Source organism: Ambystoma mexicanum, chromosome 3q (genome assembly GCF_040938575.1).
Source record: "Ambystoma mexicanum isolate Mex_15411 chromosome 3q, UKY_AmexF1_1, whole genome shotgun sequence".
Taxonomy (NCBI): domain Eukaryota; kingdom Metazoa; phylum Chordata; class Amphibia; order Caudata; family Ambystomatidae; genus Ambystoma; species Ambystoma mexicanum.
Window position 1 is genome coordinate 400,127,601 of NC_090926.1, and position 21,303 is coordinate 400,148,903.

General features: G+C 45.5%; 1 protein-coding gene across 3 annotated transcripts in view; it reads left to right on the forward strand.

Annotated features, from left to right (window-relative positions):
* Positions 1–21,303, forward strand: part of LOC138582632 (TBC1 domain family member 9B-like) — a 1,499,720-nt gene that overhangs the window by 106,734 nt on the left and 1,371,683 nt on the right. The window lies entirely within an intron of this gene.

Sequence of the window (21,303 nt, forward strand, 5' to 3'; positions counted from 1 at the left end):
CTCAATCAGTTTATCCAGAAATGCTGCATGCTGGACTGGGGATCCGTCAGCCCTCCTAAACCCACTCCTTTTCACCTTGAAAGCCCGGAATGCACTGTTGTTGTCACATAGGCCAAGTCAGAATAAATGGTCACCCGGTAACCCTGAGATGCTTAAAGGTTTCAATAAGTGCTATCAGCTCTGCTGCCTGGGCAGCATAATGCATGGGCAGCCTTTTCTGTACCAGTACTTCATGCTCTCCATCCACTAAGTGGACAATTGTTGCACCCGTATGTCTCAAGCCTATCCCCTGGTCAATGGTTACTGAACCATCAATGAAAAGTACTTCTTCCACCTCAAGTGGGCTTACTTTGCTTTTGGTATGTACTCCTCAAATGTTACACCGTCATGCCTAGCAATGTCTTCTTCAGTACACAGTTCAGTCAAGAAAGTAGCAGGGTTTACTGTTTTGCACTGTAATATGTGGCTATTTGGGCTAGCTAAAATAACCTCATATGTGGATGCCTGCTGCGTGGCGTTGATTTGGAATACTGCATGCTCCACGTACAATGTTACAGAACACCCCATGGTGATCGTGGAGCATTTTTCTATTGCAAACACGGCAGCAGCAAGCACCTGCTCACGAGTGAACTGTCCCTGCATTACCAAGTTTAGCACCACACAGTAATAGGCCAATTGCTTGTGGCCCATGGTACTCTTCTGTGTGAGTACTGCCGTCATCATCTGGCCTTTAGGATAGGAGAAAAAGTACAATTCTTGTGTAGTTGGGTTGGGGCAGTGTAAATGACCTCCTTCAGGTCATTAAAACGTGTAAGCATGTCCACTGTCCATGTTATCTTGTCTGTTTTGTGTGCTTCTTTAATGCCTTACAACAAAGGCCTAGTGTCCTCAGCGTAATCTAGAATTGGGGTTGTTTTACCGCAACTGAAACGGTCGCAACGGAAATGACAGCATGAGAAATGTATGCAATACAAAAATGTTTGCATTTCCCATGCGGACATCCATTGTAAAACAACCGCAAATCCAAACAAACACACACCCTCACCCCTGCACACACCCCCACCTCCCCTACTTTCCTTTCATTCTGACGTGCTGTGTCCCTGCAACGTTGGTTCCCTTTCACTTCCGTGATCCGGAACCGGCGCTGCAGGGTCCTTTTTTGTTTTCGTTTTCTTGTGAGCTGCGGGGTTGTCCCCTGAAACCCCCGCTCACAATACTGTATAGTATGGTGAGCAGGATGTTGCGTGGGACGGTTTATGGTCTTTGCATCGACAACTTTGCATCTAAATACCAATCCATCGAAAAATATCAATCGAAAACCAATGCATCGAAATCCTATCTTTACTATAGAAAATACCAATCCATCGGAACCAATCCATCAAAGATTGACATACACAAACAAAATATCCCAGGAATAAAATATATAAATGGAGACGGTAGTAACTCTGACATCGAAACCCCACTACAAATAGTTAACCCATCTATGAATAAACGAGAGTAAAGCACCCTATGTTGTGACACGAGGAGAAATGATGGTTGCTCTTAACGTCATACTGTCAACTGTGGGAAGAGTGAAGAGAGACACGAAGATGTTATCAAAGCGGATTAAGAAAAAAATGTTACTACAAAATATTGGTAAGAATGATTCATCATAAAAACGACCAAAATATAGCTTATAACAATAGCATTTTAATATGTTAGCCATTAAAATAAATATTGGTTTATTTGCCTTTACAGAGAGAATGACATATACAGTGTAATTTATAAACTCGAAAATGGGGGAAAAACACAACTTGTATACTTGGGCTACACTATAACAAAGAAAGAGAGAATAATGAACGATACCATTGGAAGTGCACCAAGTAAAAAAAAAAAAAAAGACAAGAAATTAGAAATAATGCACAGGAAAACACATCAGAGGTAAGTGGTTCCGTCATCAACCAGATTTGTACAAAAATAACATTTCATGTAGCAGCACAGATGCCAGAAGTTAAGACAATTCAACGCAGATAAACAGAATGAGACAAAAAAAGAAAACATTCCAAATATACCGACAACATTTCAAGAGATTGTCATACCATCGCTGTTGCAAGTGACAGAAAAATATGAACATGTCCTTCTGTTATCGCAAGAAATAAAAAAAAAAATACTGATATTTGGAACCAGTGAAAGCATGAAATACCTGAAACAGTCCAAAATATGGCATGGTGACGCGACATTCAAGGTGTGCCCGAAGCCATTTGCACAATTTTACAGTGTTCACGGGATGTTGCAAGAAACGCTGGTTCCTTTAGTATACGTACTGATGCCAAATGAAGCTGAAGAGCAGTGTAAAGCTATTTTTAAATTCATTAAAGACACTTTTGCCCGGACACTCCCCAAATCATGGTACTATATTTCGAAATTGCACAGATGAAAGCATTAAGTGACACATTCCCATCGTGTAAGATACAAGGTTGTTTTTTCATTTTTCACAAGCTATATGGCATAAAATGCAGAAATTTGGAATGCAAACTAAATACATCACTGATTCGGAATACCAAAATAACATTAAATTATTATTCGCACTTGCATTTGTAAAAATTGATCATGTGGAAACTTACTCTGAACATTTGATTGAAACAGAATTTTTTAAAAATAATGACAATTACTTAGAGCCACTACTAGATTACATGGAAAGTACATGGATTGGCCAATTTACAAGGAACGGCACGAGAACGAGACCCAGATTCCGTAAAATGGTGTCGAGCTGTTACGATGCAGTACAGGAAAATAATGCAAGAACCAATAACCGCGTGGAGGGTTGGCACAACAAACTTAATAAAACTTTTAAAACAACTAATACGTCCCTGTGGGCATTTTTAAAGCAACTAAAACTTGAACAGTCCAACCAGGAATTAAACATAGCGCAAACTATTTCACGAGAAAAAACAAACCAACAAAAGTAAAAAATATAGAGACTACGATGAAACACTAAAAACTTGCATTGAAAATTTCAAGCAAGTGGATAAAATAACATTTAAACAATGTTGCCTTCAACTTAAAATGCTAAAAGAAATGTAAAGAAACTCCCCGAAATCCAGTGGTATCCATCAATCCTCTAGACAGGAACCCATAAAATCCAAATGATAGGTGGAAATCCATTGAAAAACCAATCCGACACAAGCAAAGTCACCAACTGGCTAAACCCAAAAAAAATCAAAAAGAAGAAAGCAATTCACAAAAACAAAGATAGAGGAAAAAAAACATGAATCCAAAAATAAATCCAGCACAAAATTAAACCATTGGAAAACATCAAAAAGCAGCAGGAAATCTGCAAGAAAGGACACACGCCAACGACCAGTAGTTTTAAAAATGGGGACTACATCTTGCGTATGATGTGTTAAGTAAAAGTTCTACATGAAAAGGGAAGTTATATACAATTGAAAAAAGAACATTGAGCGCCATCTACTGGACATTGAAAAAATGACACTAAAGAAGGATTTTACATTCAGCAAACTGCCAAATGTATTTATATATTTACAAAACACGCTTAATACAGTGAACAGTTATAGTTATATATTGAAACACATAGTTAATATTAATGCAGTGAATAGTTAGATTTATAAAAAAGGTTATATTACAGTTAAATATTACTAAGTTACTTGTATGCGTTAATTTACTTTATTAGACACAAAGGAATCGAATTACCATCGAATTATATTAAAAGAAAAGGCATTTCGATGGAAATGACTTGGATGCATTGGATTTCGATGAAAAGTCTAGATACTGTGGGGGACGCCCCCGCAGCCTTTTTTCAAATCTTTTTTTTTTTTTTTTGCCCTACCCCACCAAAAGACCTAAAACACATACCACAAAAAGTTCGAACTTTTGGTAGTTCAAACTTTTTGTGGTATGTGTTTTAGGTCTTTTGGTGTGGTAGATAAATTGGATTTGGTCATTCTGGCCGAATCTGTGATCTAAGATCCACGCTCTGCAGTAATTACACAGCCTGATGAACTTCTGCATTTCTTTGACAGTTTTTGACTGGGGAGCACTGCGCACTGATGCAGCGCGTTCTGGTATTAGTTCTTCCCATGGACAGATATCAATTGGCCCAAATAAAGAACCTCCTGGAGACAATACTGTAACTTAGCCTTATAAACTTTGCAGCCCTTGTGTGCGAACAGCTGTAAGAGTGTAACAGAGTCCCTTCTCCACTGTTGCTCATTTTCACTGCAGACTAACAAGTCATCCACTTATTGAATGATAGTGCTGGGTATTTCCCAAATCTGCATGTTGTATTCTGTTTGAGATACTAGGGTATTTGTAATACCCTTGTGGTCCTTTTGTGTGCTTGTACCACTTACTGCCATGCACAAATGCAGTGTGATATTGAGTCTGGGTATAGGGGTATGGGAAAGAAGGCATTTTTCAAATCTACAACAGTGAAATGTGTTGCTTGTTTTGGGATGTCTCACAGAATGGTTGCAGGGTTAAGAATGACTGGAAATTGCACCTGTACAATGTCATTCAAGTGGCGGAGATCTTGGACCATTCTCCAACTTGACCCCTTCACCTTTATCGGGTATATGGCCGTCTTGCATGGGGAGCTGGAGGGAACGATAATCCCTTGATTTAGGAGTGCAGAAACGGTATCTCTTATCCACTCCTCAGCTTCTTTGTACAGTGTATAGTGTTTCACCCAAGGTAACACTGCACCTTGTTTAAGTGTGATTCAAAGAGGTGCCGCTCCCTGTAAGAGGCCTACATTGTGGGTTTTGGTTGTCCATAACCTCTCAGGAACCTGTGATAGGTAGTCTTCATTGAAAGGGGGTGCTGCTACAAGGGCCATCATGGAACACTGCACTTTACGGTATTGCACACTTATCTTGCAGGGTATGCAAATAGCCAGTACTATCGCTCCGTCATCAACCCGATCCTCAAATAATTCTGCATCTGTTACTTCCTTCAAGGGTACTGTTGGCTCAATACACAATGCAGTACACCACTCACACCCATCTGAATCAGTCCCAATTACCACAATCCTTTCCTCTGACACCACCAACCCTTGCAGGTCCAGTGAAAGTGTTGTCCCTGCCACAAGCTCTGGGGTCACAACGTCTCTGAAAATAAAATCGAATGGTGTCTGCCAACACACATTTCCGATTTGAGGCACTGCATCAAGTAAAACTGTAATACCATATCGGGGTGAACAGTCATATGGTAGCAAACGTCGGCAGCAAATTGTCATGATACGGGTCATGTTTCTCCATTTGTGAATAGTGTTAACACAAAACTTAAAATAGTCGTACTATGCCTCAGGTTTGTGCAATTTTATCATATGGGCCCTTTGACCACCCCGGGATAGTTACTTCAGGACAGTCGCTGCCAGCGGAGATACCTTTTTTCCTAAATAGGGAACTCATTATATCAAATGGATGTTTCAACTCCCTACTATGAAAACCTCGATACATATAAACACTATACCAGTTTTTCTCCTTTTTTCCCTTCAACACAAAGGGAGAAAGGAAAAAATAATTTTATTTGCCGTTCCGAGTCCAAACATATTTAGCAGGATTCTTTGGCATCAATATCAGCACAAAGACCCTGCACACAGCGCCAACATGTTTTGCTTTTGCTTGGTCACGTGAGGAGAAAACTGACACCTATGTTTCCCCGGCCCCCTGGCAAAACAAGTTATTGGACTCAGACAGGCAAAAAAATCACACATATGCTAATTGTTATAATAAAACAAATGGCTTGTTACAGGCCCTTTATTTACTATATACTTAGCATACATAACAAACACACACTTGGATATATGAAAAGATAGGTAAAATGGTTTTCCCGTTAACCATGCTGCAGAAGACACCTTGATCTTGGCCACTACGACACTGCTTAGTCCCTCGCATGTAGGCAAAGAGATATGATATGATATGATATGATATGGTATTTGTAACGCGCCTATACACAAGTGTTTCAAGGCGCAACGAGGCAGGGAGGGAGGGAAACAAGGGGAAGACAAACGATCCTACTAGGCCAGGTGTCATTCAGATCGGGCAAGTGCAGAGGTAAGGGGAAAAGGAGAAAGTGCAGGGGGAGGAGGTGGGGGGGAAAGTGCAGTACACGGTAAGTAGCGTAATAAAATAATAAATAATAAATAAAAGGGCCAGCTGGTGGCAAGTGCGAGGTAAGTGCAGAGCAAGTGCTAGGAAGGGGGCTGTAGGGATACAGTGACAGTCCCACAGTGCAGGGGGAGCCAGGGAGGCAGTGCAAGTGGAGAGTGGCTGGGCCCTGGACCGAGGTCGCTGAGAGTGGCCAAGATGCAGGTTTAGTGCAGAATTTCAGTGGGGAGTTAAGCAGGTTTAGCAGGGGAGAGGGAGAGAGAAGGCAGAAGCGAAGAGGAAGGTTTTGAGGTGCTTCCGGAACCGGAGATGGTTCTCCTCAAGTTTCAGGGAGGCAGGAAGGCTGTTCCAGAGGGAGGCCCCTGCTGCGGAGAGAGATCTACCCCCAGCTCGTTGCTTCGAGAAGCGGCTGACCATGAGGGAGTTGGAGACGGATGAGCGAAGGGCTCGTGAAGGAAGATATTTAGGAAGAGAGAGTTGAAGGTATTTAGGCCCCAGGCCCCAGAAGGCCTTGTGGACAATGCAGAGGGTTTTGAACTTAATCCTCGCAGCCACTGGGAGCCAGTGAAGAGATTTCAGTCCTGGAGAGATACGGTCCCTGGGCTTGAGGCCAAGGACAAGTCTCGCAGTTCTGTTCTGGATAAGTTGTAGAGGGCGGAGAGTGGAGGCAGGCAGATTAAGATAGAGGCTGTTACAGTAATCCAGCCTTGAGAGAACCAGGGCTCGGGAGACAGTGAGCTTCTGGGGGAAGGAGAGGAAGGGAAGAATACCTCTGAGGAGGTGCAGCTGGTAGTGTGACTTCTTAGAGACGTCAGATATATGAGGAGAGAAGGAGAGTGTGGAGTCGAAGATGACCCCAAGGTTTTTAGCCTTGCAGGTAGGGGCAGGAAGGGGGCCAAGGGAGGCCGGCCAGAGAGCTGCAGGGAAGGAGGGAGTGGGTGTGCCGATGAGTAGAATCTCAGTCTTACTGGCGTTAAGGCAGAGGTCATTGGCGGCACACCATTCCTGGATAGCAGACAGACAGTCGGAGATGAGGGAAGAAGAGGAGGAGGCCGAGGGTAGCCTGAAAATGAGCTGGGTATCGTCCGCATAGCACTGGAAGTGGGGGCAGAGAGCGGCGATGCGGTGGGCAAGGAGTGCCAGATACTGGTTGAAAAGCCAGGGAGAGAGGTTGGATCCCTGGGGGACACCACAGGTGGAGAAAAAGATGTCGGAGAGGAAGGAGCCCATTTGGACCTGGGAGGGTCGACCGGAAAGGAAAGAGGTCAGCCATGCCAGAGCCTGACCAGTGATACCCAGGTTATCACGGAGACGGTTGAGCAGGATGGAATGGTTGACAGTGTCAAAGGCAGAGGAGAGATCGAGCAGAATGAGAACACAGGGAGTGTTGGAATCGAGGTTCAGGAGCAGGTCCTCACAGATGTTCAGGAGAGCAGTTTCCGTGCTTCTGGCCGCTCTGAAGCCGGATTGATGGTCATGAAGATTACCAACATATTCAGCATGGAGGTTAAGCTGGGAGATGGCCAGTTTCTCCAGGAGCTTGCCCAGGAAGGGAGTAATGGAGATTGGGCGATAGTTGGCCGGGCAGGAGGGGTCGGAAGAGGGTTTCTTGAGGAGGGGGTGCACAAGGGAGTGCTTGAGGGGGGATGGGAAGACTCCAGAGGCGAATGAGTGGTTGCAAAAGTCAGCCAGGGCAAGAGCCAGGGAGTCGATGTGGTCCTTGATGGTTTTGGAGGAACAGGGGTGAACCTGTTTAGACGAGGATTTCATAGATCGGACTTGTCTGGAAACCTCATCAGCAGAAAAAGGTGGAAAAGCAGAGAAGGAGGGCGGAGGGGCGGCTGCAAGAGAGCAAGAGGAAGAGCCGGGAAGAGAGGGAGGGAGGTGAGAGGAGGAGAGCGAGGACAGGATGTTCTGAGTTTTTGAGATGAAGTGCGAGGCCAGTGCAGTGCAAAGGGCCTGGGAGGGGACAGGAGAGGTAGAGACTGCAGCAGGGTTGGCCAGCTCCTTGCAGATTTTAAAGAGTTCGGCCGAGTTGTTAGATGCCTCAGAGATGCGGGCTTGGATAAGGGCTCTCTTCTTGGTGAGAACGGAGAGCCGGTATTGCCTTTGGAGCAGGCGGCAGGCCAGTTTGTCAGAGGATGAACATGAAGCACGCCATTTCCTCTCTGCCACCCTGCACTTGCGTTTTAGGGTGACGAGATCCGAGTCATACCAGGAGTTACATTTGGCTTTGGGCTTCAGGCGGATTCTCATGACGGGGGCAAGGATATCGAGAGTACCAGATATAGAGGAATAGAGCATGGAGAGGGCTGTGTCAGGGTGGGAGTCAGCCGAGGGGGGAGAAGGGGGCGAGAAGGTAGCAGCGAAAGCCTCAACTGACACGCGCTTCATGGGTCTGATGACCGAGAAGGTGGGAGGCAGTGAAGAGGGTGGCTTTGCCTGTGGGTTAGGGAGGGAGAGGTAGGAGGATAGGAGAAAGTGATCGCTCCAGGAGAGAGGAGTGGAGAGAGGGAGGGAGAGGGGAAGGTCAGATCACTCAGGCTAACGGGATCTGAGGCGGAGCGTCCTCCCTCTCAGCGAGACATCTTCACCCGGGGGGTCCAGATTCTAACTAACTCTGCCACGCAATGCCCTCTCCTTTATGGGGGCATATCCCCGCCCTTCTCAGTTGTCTGCCCGCGGCCAAAGAGCAGATCATATGTTGAAGGGACAGAGAGTGGAAAAAACAAGTCAGAAGTGGAAAAACCCAGCGCCCTTCTCCTCGCATTCATTCCCGAACCTAAGCGGAAGAAAGCGCTGCAGAGCCAGTGGGCGCAACAATGCCATCCAAGGCAAAGAAGAGCAAAGGGAAACAGTAGTCAATTGACGCATTTGCAAAACCGGTACAAATGACAGACTGAGGGAAGACATTCGTGCTAGAGGCACTAAAGGAGGAAGCTCAGTGGCAAAATGATCACCAGATACTTAAGGCTATAGCAGAGCGGAAGTCGATGCTGGAATCCAAGATTGACGCAATTAGTATCGATGTGAACCTCTTGAGACAAGATGTCAGAGCATTAACAGAACGCACAGGGGTGCTAGAGAAGGAGGTGAAAGCTAATACAAGCAGTTGCAACGCAAACTCCCAGGAAATATCCATATTGAAGCAGCAGGTGCCGAATCTTGAAAACAGAGCAGAAGAGGCAGAATGTTGTGCACAGAGAAATAATGTACAAAATAATTGTCGGGCTCCCGGGAGGTGAGTAAGGTCTGAACCCGACAAATTTAATTGAAGACATGTTATTGCAGGAAATAGGAGCTTGGTCACTTAACCAAGGGCTTACAGTGGAAAGGGCACATAGGGCCCTGACGAGGAAACTGCCGCGCAGAGCCCCGGTCGATAATCGCCAAGATACTGAATTACAAAGACAGGGAGAGAATACTGGAACACTTTTGGAAAGGAGGAACGATCTGCCGAGCATCAGCGACCATAACAGCATACCCTGAGTATACCTTCCTAGTACAGAAACAAAGGATTAACTATGTGGCAATCAAAAGGAGGTTACGCACAGCTTATCTTAAATATATGTTGCTCTATCCGGCGAAGATGAAGGTCCTATATAAAGACTGCGCTGTTTTTTTCGAGACCCCTGAAGATGTGAGCAAATGTATGGATGCGATGAGCATGCTGAAGGAGAAAGAAGACCAGGAAAGGAGCGGAAGCGATAAGTGAATCTGCATTGTTTGAATAACGTATACTTCAGCCGCAGGGGGGCCAACATATAATGAAAGGCAAAGGCATTTTTCACTGTTAGTTAAATGCAGGAAGCACAGGTGCTGCTTAGTGTTATGCAGCGCTAGGAATCTCACTATCACCCACACTAGTTTAGATTAGTTGGGATACTAGTATTTGTATCCTCCTGCGGCACTTCGAATACCGGCATTGGGCCGGGATAGGAGCGCATTCGGGGATGCCGAAGATCCAGATCTGGAGCTGGGCAAACATTGGGAACGGTTGGGGAGGGTGGAGGGAGGAGGGTTGGGGTAGTTAAAGGGAAGTTGGCCTACAGATACACACAGGGGACAGAGGGCATAGTATGTTCTCACTACGCAGCCCTGCAGAATCTATGCATGTGACTTGACTGCATGTTCAAGGGGGAGGAAACCCTGAATGAGATCACACAGGCTGAGTGTAAAGCTCGGGTCCTTTCGGGCCATGCATCTCTGGTTGTTACTTGGCAGGTTCTCGATTCCCCCCTCCCCGAGCCAGAATCCCGATATGGAGACTCGGGGTTGAAACCCTGTGAAAGATACAGGGTTCCGAGAACATTTGAGAGAAGAGGTGAAGGAATACTTCAAGTACATCACTGGCAGTGTAAACCTGGGTGGTACACTGTGGGAGGCATTTAACGAAGTGGTGCTAGGAGCAACTATAGCTAAGTTGAAAGGGATGCAAGATATTATTTTATGAGATTTGCAAAAAACAGAAAGTAGGCTAGAAACCATAATGCGAACAGGAAAAAAGGTCCCTAGAAGAGGCTCAGGAGGTGTCGTGCCTAAAACAGGAATGTAGAGAACACTGGGAAACGCTAGGCAAATTAAGCTACAGGAATTGCATTGAGAGGCAACATGCACAGGGGGATAAGCCGGGACGATTGCTTGCCTGGTTGTATAAAAGTGAGACCACACGGCAGACAATCAGACCAGTGAAGGGGATGGACGGAAAGTTGACCCAAGAGAAGGTGAACAAGTGTTTTTATGACTATTATACACACCTGTATAAGGAAACCACAGAGGGTTATGTGTTGGTTATACAGGAGGCATTGACTGAGATCTGCCCCCCCAAACTAAACAAGGAGGAAAGGGGCAGTTTAGAGATGCCCATCACGATAGAAGAATTAGAGAATGTGATAAAGGAACTGCCAACCAGTAAAGTCCCAGGGGCAGATGGGCTCCCTGGAGAATTTTATAAAGAATATAGGGCCAAAATACTTGCCCCACTACTAGCAATGCTAAATGAGGTGTTGGACACGGGCAGATTGCCAGGGTTCCTGAGAAAGTCTATAATTATCCCCCTCCTCACACCAAATAAGCCGGACACTGACTGTGGCTCATACACCCCACTGTCGTTGCTGAACCAAGATGGGAAGAGTCTCACAGCAGTCATGGCAAATAGACTTAAACCGGTCATAGGCAAGCTCATACATCCAGATCAGACAGGATATGTCCCACACAGAAATATTACCAACAACTTGAGGAGATTGCATCACATAATCGATTATACCCAGGGAGAAACACAAGAAGTAGCAGTAGCGTCACTGGATGCAGTAAAAGTGTTTCACTCTGTCAGATGGCCTTGGCTGCTAGAGGTGCTAAGAGTTTGTTATTCGGCCCATATACATTACATGTATGGAGTTGCTGTACAATGAACAGTTAGCAATGGGTCAAAACGGGCACCAGTATCTCGGAGCAGTGGCAGTTGAGTAAGGGCACAAGGCAGGGATGTACATGGTCCCCGATGCCCTTCATCTTAGCGTTGGAGCCACTAGCGGTCTACTTAAGGGAAGAATATGAGTAGGGAGGATTAGTATCATGGGGGAGTCATCAGATCTTGTTATATGCGGATGACGTGCTCCTATACCCGCAGCACCCTGTGGAGAATTTACAATATATCCTGGATGTGTTGGAACGTTATGCTGCACCGTCGGGTATAACCATTAACCAGCAGAAATAGAGTCTGTACCCGTTGGGAGAGTACGTTGGGAAGCCCATACACAAACTGCCAGTGTTACCAAGTAAGTGGGAAATAGTTACGTTTCGGTTTTTAGGGGTGGACATATACCATGAACCTAAGATGGCGCATATACAAAACAGAGAAGGCGGTTGGTAAAATTGAAAACTTCATGTCATTCTGGACTAGGTTACCATTGTCTATGATGGGGCGTGCAGCATTACTGAAGATGGTGGTGCTACCGAGGCTCCTTCGCTACTTTGCAAATATCCCGTTTGCAAAACCGAAAAGGTTCTTTGTGAAACTACATAGAATATGCAGAAGCTTCATATGACATAACTCAAGGTGCAGAGTGGCATTGTGGAAGCTCCAGAAGCCATACGAACAAGGGGGAATAAAATTGCCCAATTTTGAGGTATATTTTGTAGCTAGGCAGCTGCAATTTGTGGCCAAATGGCTGTCTGATGGACAAACACCTGAATCAAGGTTATTGCGAGCAGAAAGTACTCAGTTCTTTTTTAACAAAATCATATGGCTACCCGATACGCGCATGACCTGATCGCACCTGTGACGCCTGGGGTGAACAATGTGGCGCAGAGTCTGTCTTTTGATGGAGTACACACCATATTCTCCACAGATCCCGCTAGTTGCGCTGGAAGGGGTGGACGAACAAGTGAGTCTCAATGTGAGGAAGTGGTGGGAACCCATGGGGGTAGCGACGGTGGGAGATGTGCTAAAGGACGTGGTGCCCAAGGAGTTTGAGGAACTGATAGGAGACACTGGGGTACACAGAGGGCAGCACATCATGTATTCCTGACTCTTAAGGAGCCTAAGACACAGATGGCCAGAGACACTGACGTCCTTCCAATCGGACGAGATTATTGAGACATTTTATGATGTGTTGTAGGGAGGACACAGTCTCACGGATATATGAGCTATTGATGTCCAAGGTTGGAAGGGAATTAGGACAGACAAGGCAGAATTAGGAAGTAGACTTCTAAGAGCCAGTGTCGGATGAGATGTGGCGTAGAGCTATAGTTTACCACAAAAAGGTTTTTTGTTTGTTTATTTGTAATGCGTGCCAGACCCAGGGGTAACAGGGCACAGAAGATGCATGAATGCTTTCGGCTTAAAGTTACACCGTTACATAGATGGCATACGATGTTTAACAGAAATAGTTACATATTTACATGAGGGATTACATAAGAGATTACAGCATTTGCATATATCATACAATAGGAGGTCTGTATATCAACTATATACAGGCGATAAGAATAATCTTCACATAATTACATAAATTACCAGATTAAAGCACAGCATAGGAATAAACTATATGGTATCTGTTTACAATAGAGTTAAGTAAGTAGTACATGGTGGATGAATCGGTCTATTGGGTAAATTAGTGGTCATTTTCTCTGAGCCATTTCGTAGTATTATATTTGAAGTTCAGAAAGGTTTGGTCTGCCCTCATGAAAGGGGGGAGGGAGTTCCATTATGGAGCTGCTTTGACTGGGAAGCTGCTCCCTCCGACTTTAGTCAATTTGAACCTAGGTACAACTAGACAGTGTTAGCTGTCCTAGTGGGACAGCTGCAGATTCTTCTGTTAAATCTCTCCATTATGGTAACTGGGTGCAGCATTGTTTAGACATTTCTGGATTAACAAGATGGATTTAAGCAAAATGTTGTCGCTAGTGGACAGCAATTTGTTTTGTCTCCTTATATCTGAAATGGGCTCTCTTCTAGCAATACCCTGTGCTGCTCTCAAGGCATTATTCTTTAGAATTTGGATCTTGTTAACAATATACTTGCTAGCGGCCAGGTATAGGGCGCTACAATAGTCCAATTTGGACAGAATTAACGCTCGGGCTTGAGTGGTGCAGCTAATCTTGGAAAATGACTGTTTGCCTGCTCTGTTCAACTTAAATGTATATGCAGAAGCAGATGCCATAGCATTGACCTGTTTGGCTAGAGAGGGGGTGGAGTCGAGGTAAAAGCCTAGGGTTTTTACCTCTTTAGCTACTTTAATGATGTTGCCATCGATATTAAAGGAGGTGTATTTACAGCTAAGTTTATTAAGGTTGAAAGCAGTCCCCAGAATAATTAGCTCAGTTTTGTCGCCATTCAGGCATAGTCCATGGACGGCCACCCATGCCTGGATGATGAGATAGATTTTATTCACCAAGGCCAAATCCTTCTCATAATCCCCGGTAAGCGGTATGAGAATCTGGGTATTGTATGTATAGCTCGTGTAGGTGACACCAAGATTGGCTTAGTAAATATGTTGTACATAGTGGGTGAGACACAGGAGCCCTGTGGCACCCCACATGTGATGGGGATAGGGTCTGCTGGTGAGAAGGCCCTCATGGTCCTATTGCTCAGAAGGACTGGATCCAAGCTATAGGTGTTGAGGAATGCACGACTACAACAGATCCAATTTTACGTGACCCATAGAGCAAACCTGACCCCGAACAAAATAGCTAAATTCAGCCAAGCAGCACCACAGTCACGCCTGAAGTGCGGGGAGATAAATGCAGACCTGGTACATATGTTCTGGGCATGCGTAGAGATCGGCAGATTTTGGAGAGAGGCAGCACAAGCATTGGCAAAAGCCAAGATTACCCTGAATGTTGGATCCCCCATGCCTTGTCTGTTAGGGGGCTTCCCAAGGCCCAAACGAGCTAGACATGTGAGCAAGCTCAGGTACTTGGCATATATACTGGCAAAATGCAGAATAGTGATGGGGTGGAGAGCACAACGAGACCAACAGTGAAGGTGTGGTGGAGGGACTTTTTATAATGGGCTAATGCGGAGACCGTGGTATGGCAGGAAGCGATGGGAAGGAACACGGAACGAGGGTGGGGGGGATGCATGCTTGGAGACAATTGATAGACGATCTCGCCACCTCTGAACAGGGTGCCAAATACTTGGAGGAAACTCTTGGACGGGAGCGGACCAATAAAGGAGAGGGATGGAACACTGGCTGCGACGTAGGCCGGGGTTGGGTGGGGGAAGGTAGGGGGTGGGGAAGCAGTTTAAAGAATTTAATGTGAAATGTTTTGTAAATGATTAAAAAGTCTGCAAGTTGTTATGGTTATGTGGAAAAATAATAAAAATTGTTAAAAAAAGATTAATTGTTTATTTCCTATCTCAGCGCCCACCAAGGGTTCCTCGTCTGGGTGGGTAGTCATGGACAGGACTGGTCACGCAAGAGCTTTATGTACTAGTCGGGGTGTGTTTGTAACTGGGAACTTGAAAGGGTTGCCTCCCAGGACACTTAATCCTTCGATAATGTGTCACTGTCCCATTAGGAACTGCATTGCTTCTGGGAGTTTGGGCACTGTATGATTGGTCTGGCGGCACGGCTTGTGTTCGGACGCCGGGCCGGGCAGGCAACTTTGGCTGAGGGGGTCGTGGGGGCAGCTGTGTATACACTTGATGTACTGGAAAGTGTTGCTGCTTTGGTATTGGGCCAGTGGGCATATACAGATTGTATCCTGCTCCCATCCTGCTTCTGCAGTCCCTTACAAAATTACCAATTTTTCTGCCTCCCCAACACTGAACTGGCTCTGTTCCCCCTCTCAGCCCCATTCCTGTAAATCCACCTCTGCCCCCTTTCCTTCTTTAAAACCCTTCTCTTCGACGCTACTGACCTCCTTCCCTCACGCTCCGCCTGGCCAAAACGCTGCTATCCTTGCATCCGTTTGTGCTGCTGCCTGTTCTGCTGAATTTGTTTGTGTTACTGCCACGACCGCCCCTTCAACTGCTATTTTTCTAATTTCTTATGTGCTAGTTTCGCTTCCTCAGCCTGCAACCTTTGTGCCGTTTCCTTCTCTCTTTCTTTGATCCGCTTACAGTGATGTATAATTATAGTCTGTATCTCGCCTCTATACTCCTGATTTTATTAAGAGCTTTCTCTACTTCCTTGAGCAATCCCCTTTTAATAACAAAATTGAAAAGCGGAACCGACCGGCCCAACTGTTCCCCCTTCTCTGCCCAGCACATTTCCTGTACTTTCAAAATGTATTGCGCAGGGTCTTCAGCATCCCCCATTGTGTACAGCATTATGGACTGCAAATCCGGTGTATCAGGATATGCCCATCGAAGTGCAGCTCACACCTGCGCTCTGAGTCGTTAAAGTGTTCCCCATCATGTACATCATTACCTATCTTAACTCCTGGGTATCCAGCCTTAACCCAAACATCTCCTGCCTGATCCCCCATAATTGCTACAATCAAACTTTTTATATCCCCCACTACTAAAGGCATATACCAGCTGTTAGTTTTTCAAAAGCATATATCCATTTCCCAGCCCCTGCAGTGAGGGGCGGGAGCGCTTTAATAAGTTTGTTTTGTCCATCTGGGCCCAAGATACATACTGCGTCCTAGCAGGGCTTTTTTGCAATCATGGCAACTCTGTACCCACTCCCCTTCTCCCCTTCTTGCGGTCACTTGCCTTTTTCCTTGCCACTGCTGCCCACCCAAATCTGTTCCTCAACTGTGGGCTCCACCAGCTCTCTACCCGTGGGGTAACTACCGGCAGCTCCTCTTCATCCTCTAATTCATCCACTGTGTCCCACTTGTTCTCCTGCATCGCCCTATTTGTATCTCCATCTGACCTCACTGTCCTGTAGTCTTCACTCCCTGCCCCTTGTTCCTCACACTGCCCCTTCTACTTCTCATTATGAACATCTTTGATTGCGGTGGTATCTAATCTAAACAAAATGTCTCTATCCCTCTATTCGTGTAGTCTGCACCCCAATTTGTTCCCTTCTTCTCCAAGGGCCCTCAACCGTGCCAATTCCATGTGTGCTGCCTTTAAAGCCTCTTCTAACTCCTTCTGTAGTTTCCTATCCGCCGGTACGGATGCATAAGTATTGGTTTGTAATGGGGGTGGTAACACAGAAGGGGGTGGTGCTATGGCGGACGGGGACACATACGTTGGATTGGTATGTCCGGTGGCTGGAAGGGTTGGGTAACATCCTACTGGGGGCGGAGGTAACTTTTTCCTCAGATACTTCTGCTTTAACTACAGGGTTGGGCCGTTGTCACACTGGGATTTGCGCTCATCATTGTCCTCTATGTCCTCCACCATTTTCAATCATTGTAAAAGCTTGTTCCTCCTTTGGAGCTTTTTACCTTTATATTTAGCAGTCAAGAATGTGTACATGTGTTCCAGTATCCCTCTATTGTACGTACCCTGCTCAGGCCATGGGTGAAACATACCCCCTTATGTCTCCGCTACCCACTGCTTGTGATATTTCTCAATGTTATCCTTGTTCAACGGAAACGCACTACACATGTACTCTAACGGTGTAGCTACCCCCATGCTAACACACTTTATGTACAAAAATGTCACACCATATGCAAAAATATAGTTAGTCTTAAGCGTTCCTACCAGTTCTTCACTCCCACTCCCCTGTCGCCCCCTAACCACACTTCCTTTTCACACAATCACTCCATGAACATAGTTTCCCCACACACAGTACCTACACTACTTCTACAGGCCTTCCCTTGGCCCCCCCTCCTACTATACATTATATATTGAAAACACTAAAACAACAAACTTAAATAACCACTAATTCACCTTGTTCCCCCACCCGAAATATATTGGGCACAGGAATTCGAGCCCTCTAATTATACAGTGATCCTATTTTTGTATCATCTATTTTTTTCAAAATATGGCACCATCTGCTTCCCTACCTCAGAAAGGATACCACTTCTCTGTTTCTCTTTTACTTATAATAATACAAAAATATATATTCGCCATGTGGTCTTTACACGCTACTCAGCTCGGTCACACATCACTGCACCTTGCACTTTCACCCCTCCTCTTCAACACACACAACCACACATGCCTTTCCCCCTGTTCTCTCACTTCCCTCGAAGCGTCCTCCCACCTTGTGTTCACTCGCAAGAGGTGTACTTGCATCTGCGTGTTCACCCGAGCTCCTGCGTCATTGGGTCCCATTAACTGCCTGCACCATCCTAGGAGCCGCGCCCTACTCCAAAGCACAGACTGGAATTCTGTCAAAACGGCTCCTGCACACCACTATGGGTTGCGTGCTTGGGACTGGTCGCTGCAGGTGGGCACAGCCTCTCCAGATGTACGGACATAGAATCCTCTGTCTCTGTGGAAAATCTGGGATCACGTCGGGGTCACCAATTTGTAGAGTATCCCCTCAACACTCACGGCAGAAAAAATCCAACCCACTAGGGAAAAAGGCCCAGTACAGCTTTTGCAAGGAGACCAAGGTTTATTCTCGCAAAAACACAAGTACATGCCAGCAAAGAACTCTGCTGCCATGAAGCGCTCTGCCTAAAACAGAATAAGCAATGGGTTATAAAGACATAGAGTCAGTAAAGACGTACATCACATAGGTCAGAAATCCTGGTAGCTGGTTGGTGTGACCCTATACACATGTACAAAGGTACACAAGTGTAGGGCTAACTGGATTACTGACACACTTAGGTATGTACAGTTTGATGCACTATGTTATTGATAGCAACTAGATAGCTACAAACTCTTGGTTGCAGAGACTCAGCCCCCTGTGAAAGTATTTGCTTCCTTGAGTTATGCGCTTATCTTCAATTACAATCATGAAAGACCATTCCATTACACATTCTCAAATTTAATATTTATTCATTGCGTTCAGCCGACACATGTTTCGACCACTGGTCATCCTCAAGGCTTGCAAATTAGCTTAATACTTATATGCAAAATGTCTAATTCATCAGTGTTGTTAACCAAAACCATATGGATTAATTCAGTACGATAACAACCAAATCAATAGTTGCGTAAAACCAATGTAATCAAATTAATTTAATAATTTCAACAAAAGGAGAAATCACCAGTAGTCCGGCCACGACCAAAACCCAAGTTTAATTTGTCCATAGTTGTTCATCATTGTAATGATTTTACTATGTTACAAGTAATCGCATTGGATGATTAACAATATCAAAAGTTAATAGTATAATTAAATGCAAAAAACAAAGTGTGGAAAACAAAAGGATAAAAAACCTAATGGAAGAGAAAAAGCATACATTAGTAATATATAAAATAGTATTTCAGGGAAGATGATTCACGCTCCAACCACTTGATAAGTATCAGATTGAATTAGATTGTTTTCTTTGTCATAGTGGCATTTATCAACAATGTGAAATCAGATTTTCATTTTGGTAGTTATGCAGCCGACACGTGTTTTCGACCACCTGGTCGTCTTCAAGGCTGAAGATTATTTCAAACAAAGCACCATACATTGTTAACCTAACATACAATCCCAGTAAAAATATAACACATGAAACAGTAGTAATTCTGAAATAATAAAAGGTCAATGCCAAAGCATGATCAATAACAAAAAATGAGTAAGATGTGAAACATACCAGATAAGCCACATTTGGGTGTTGGATTCAGAAGGGGTACAAATATAAAGAACAGCTATTTTAATCAGAGCACAAGGCCTACCACAATCAGTAATTCGAAGGGATTGTGTCCTCCGACGTATTCCTTATCTTAGATATCTCTTTCCAGCTTTGCTGCCCTCGGAAATGTTTTCTCTCTAGAGGGTGCTGCGCTTCGACGTCTGCCGAGTCGATGTCCCTCGACAGCCGCCGTATCGACGTCAACGTCATCCTGCCTATAATGGCCGCGCGCAGCGTCCGTTGCTCAGTTCCGTTTTTCAGCGCTTACTCAGTGCCTCGGAATATCGTTGCTCAGTTTCGTAGAGATATTATTCCATTTTCCTCGAGATATTCGATCCATACTCGATGGCTTCCTCGTCTGAACCGACGACCCCTCGGTCCGGCTTTAAAAAATGCAGAGACTGGAAAAAAGAGGCCGCTGACGGACCCTCACAGGGTCTGTCTGTGGTGTTTGGGAGCTGAACACCATTGTTCGGAGTGCGAGGACTGTATGTCCATGACAGCTAAGGCCCTGAAGGAGCGTAGGGGGAAGCTGGAAAAAGGTAAGACTTCTAAAGCTTTGTCTCCTCGTCGCCATTCGCGCTCCAGGTCTCGAAGCGGGTCCCATCACTCCTCGAGATCGAAGCACTCGAAAAGGAGACGCCAAAGATCCCCTTCTTCGTCCTCCTCTTCCTCTGTTTCACCTAAGAGAATCCCTTGCCCCACGAAACATAGTTCCCGGGCTGAATGGGAGGAATTCCGAAAAAATATGATGAGCATCTTAGAGAAAGCGGCCTCGACCCCCTCGAAGACTGCCGAGAGCGATGCTCTGGTCGAAAGACCCGAAGGTCCAAAACGCTGCGAGTCGCAGCACCCGGCGAAGGAAGCTTCTCGAGCGCGTCACGAACCCTTGAGTAAAGCAAAGACCTCGAATCCTTCTTCGAAGGTTCCGTCGACGCCGAGGTCGGTGTCTTCGATGCCGTTGTCGAAGGGACCTTCGACACATGGGTCTGTCGACTCAACGCCATCCTCAACACCGGCGTCGACGCCAAGGAAAGTCACGGTTGCGGCGCACCCAGTGGCTATTCCCAGGTCTTCGATGACGATGTCGTCGAGATTGACGATATCCTCAAGCAGAAGTCCGATTCTATCGAGGACCTCGAGGCCTCCACCTTTGTTTTCAACGCCATGTTCGAAGCCTTTGGCGTCGACGACATCGACGTTTTCGAGGCCGATTACGACAAGTTTGGCACCCTCTGCCTTGGAGATGGGTTTCTCACCCTTTGTGAGTACAGACCAATTAAGAAAAATGTCCTCAATTATGGAAGAGGGAGAACTGTCTGACCAAGAACAGACATTTGAGTTGCAGGGATCTGCAACCCCAGTTCAAGAGGAGTTATCCTCAGAGGAACGCAGATTAAAGGAACTCCATGATTCCTTACATGAGGCAAGTGGTTTAGACACTTCCCCAGAGGTGGAGTTCGCTAGGCCAGACCCGGGGGAGCATGCTGAAACCCCTTATAGAGCCTTAATGGCCATGATTACAGAATTTATGGGGTGGTCAACACCTTCACAGGCTTTCCAACAGGATGACCTCACCGATATTCTTGATAAAGGTCCACAGGAGGAACCTGTAGTACCTTTTCATAAAGCTCTTCAAAGAAAAATAATGACGAACTGGGAAACCCCAGATGTCGTCCCGGCAGTAAATAAAAAACTGTCTACTAAATGCAGGGTATCTTCTGCAGACCCTGAGTTTTTGTCCAAACACCCATCCCCAGAAAGTCTGGTGGTACAGGCAGCATCTTCTACTGACATCAAGACTGCTTACCCTACCGTCCCACAGGACAGGGACGATAAAAAATATGATGCTATGGCTAAGAAAGTCTTTTCGGCATGTAGCATGGCGTTAAAATCTATTAATGCTACTTGCACCCTTGCTAGATTTAGCCATACACTTTGGGAGTGTGCTTCTACAGCAGCTGACTGCATCCCGGAGGGAGAAGAAAGGGAGGCGTTCCTAAATATCATAAAGGACGGTAAAGACACTATGTGCGAATCCCTCCAGACGGGCATTGATTCGGCT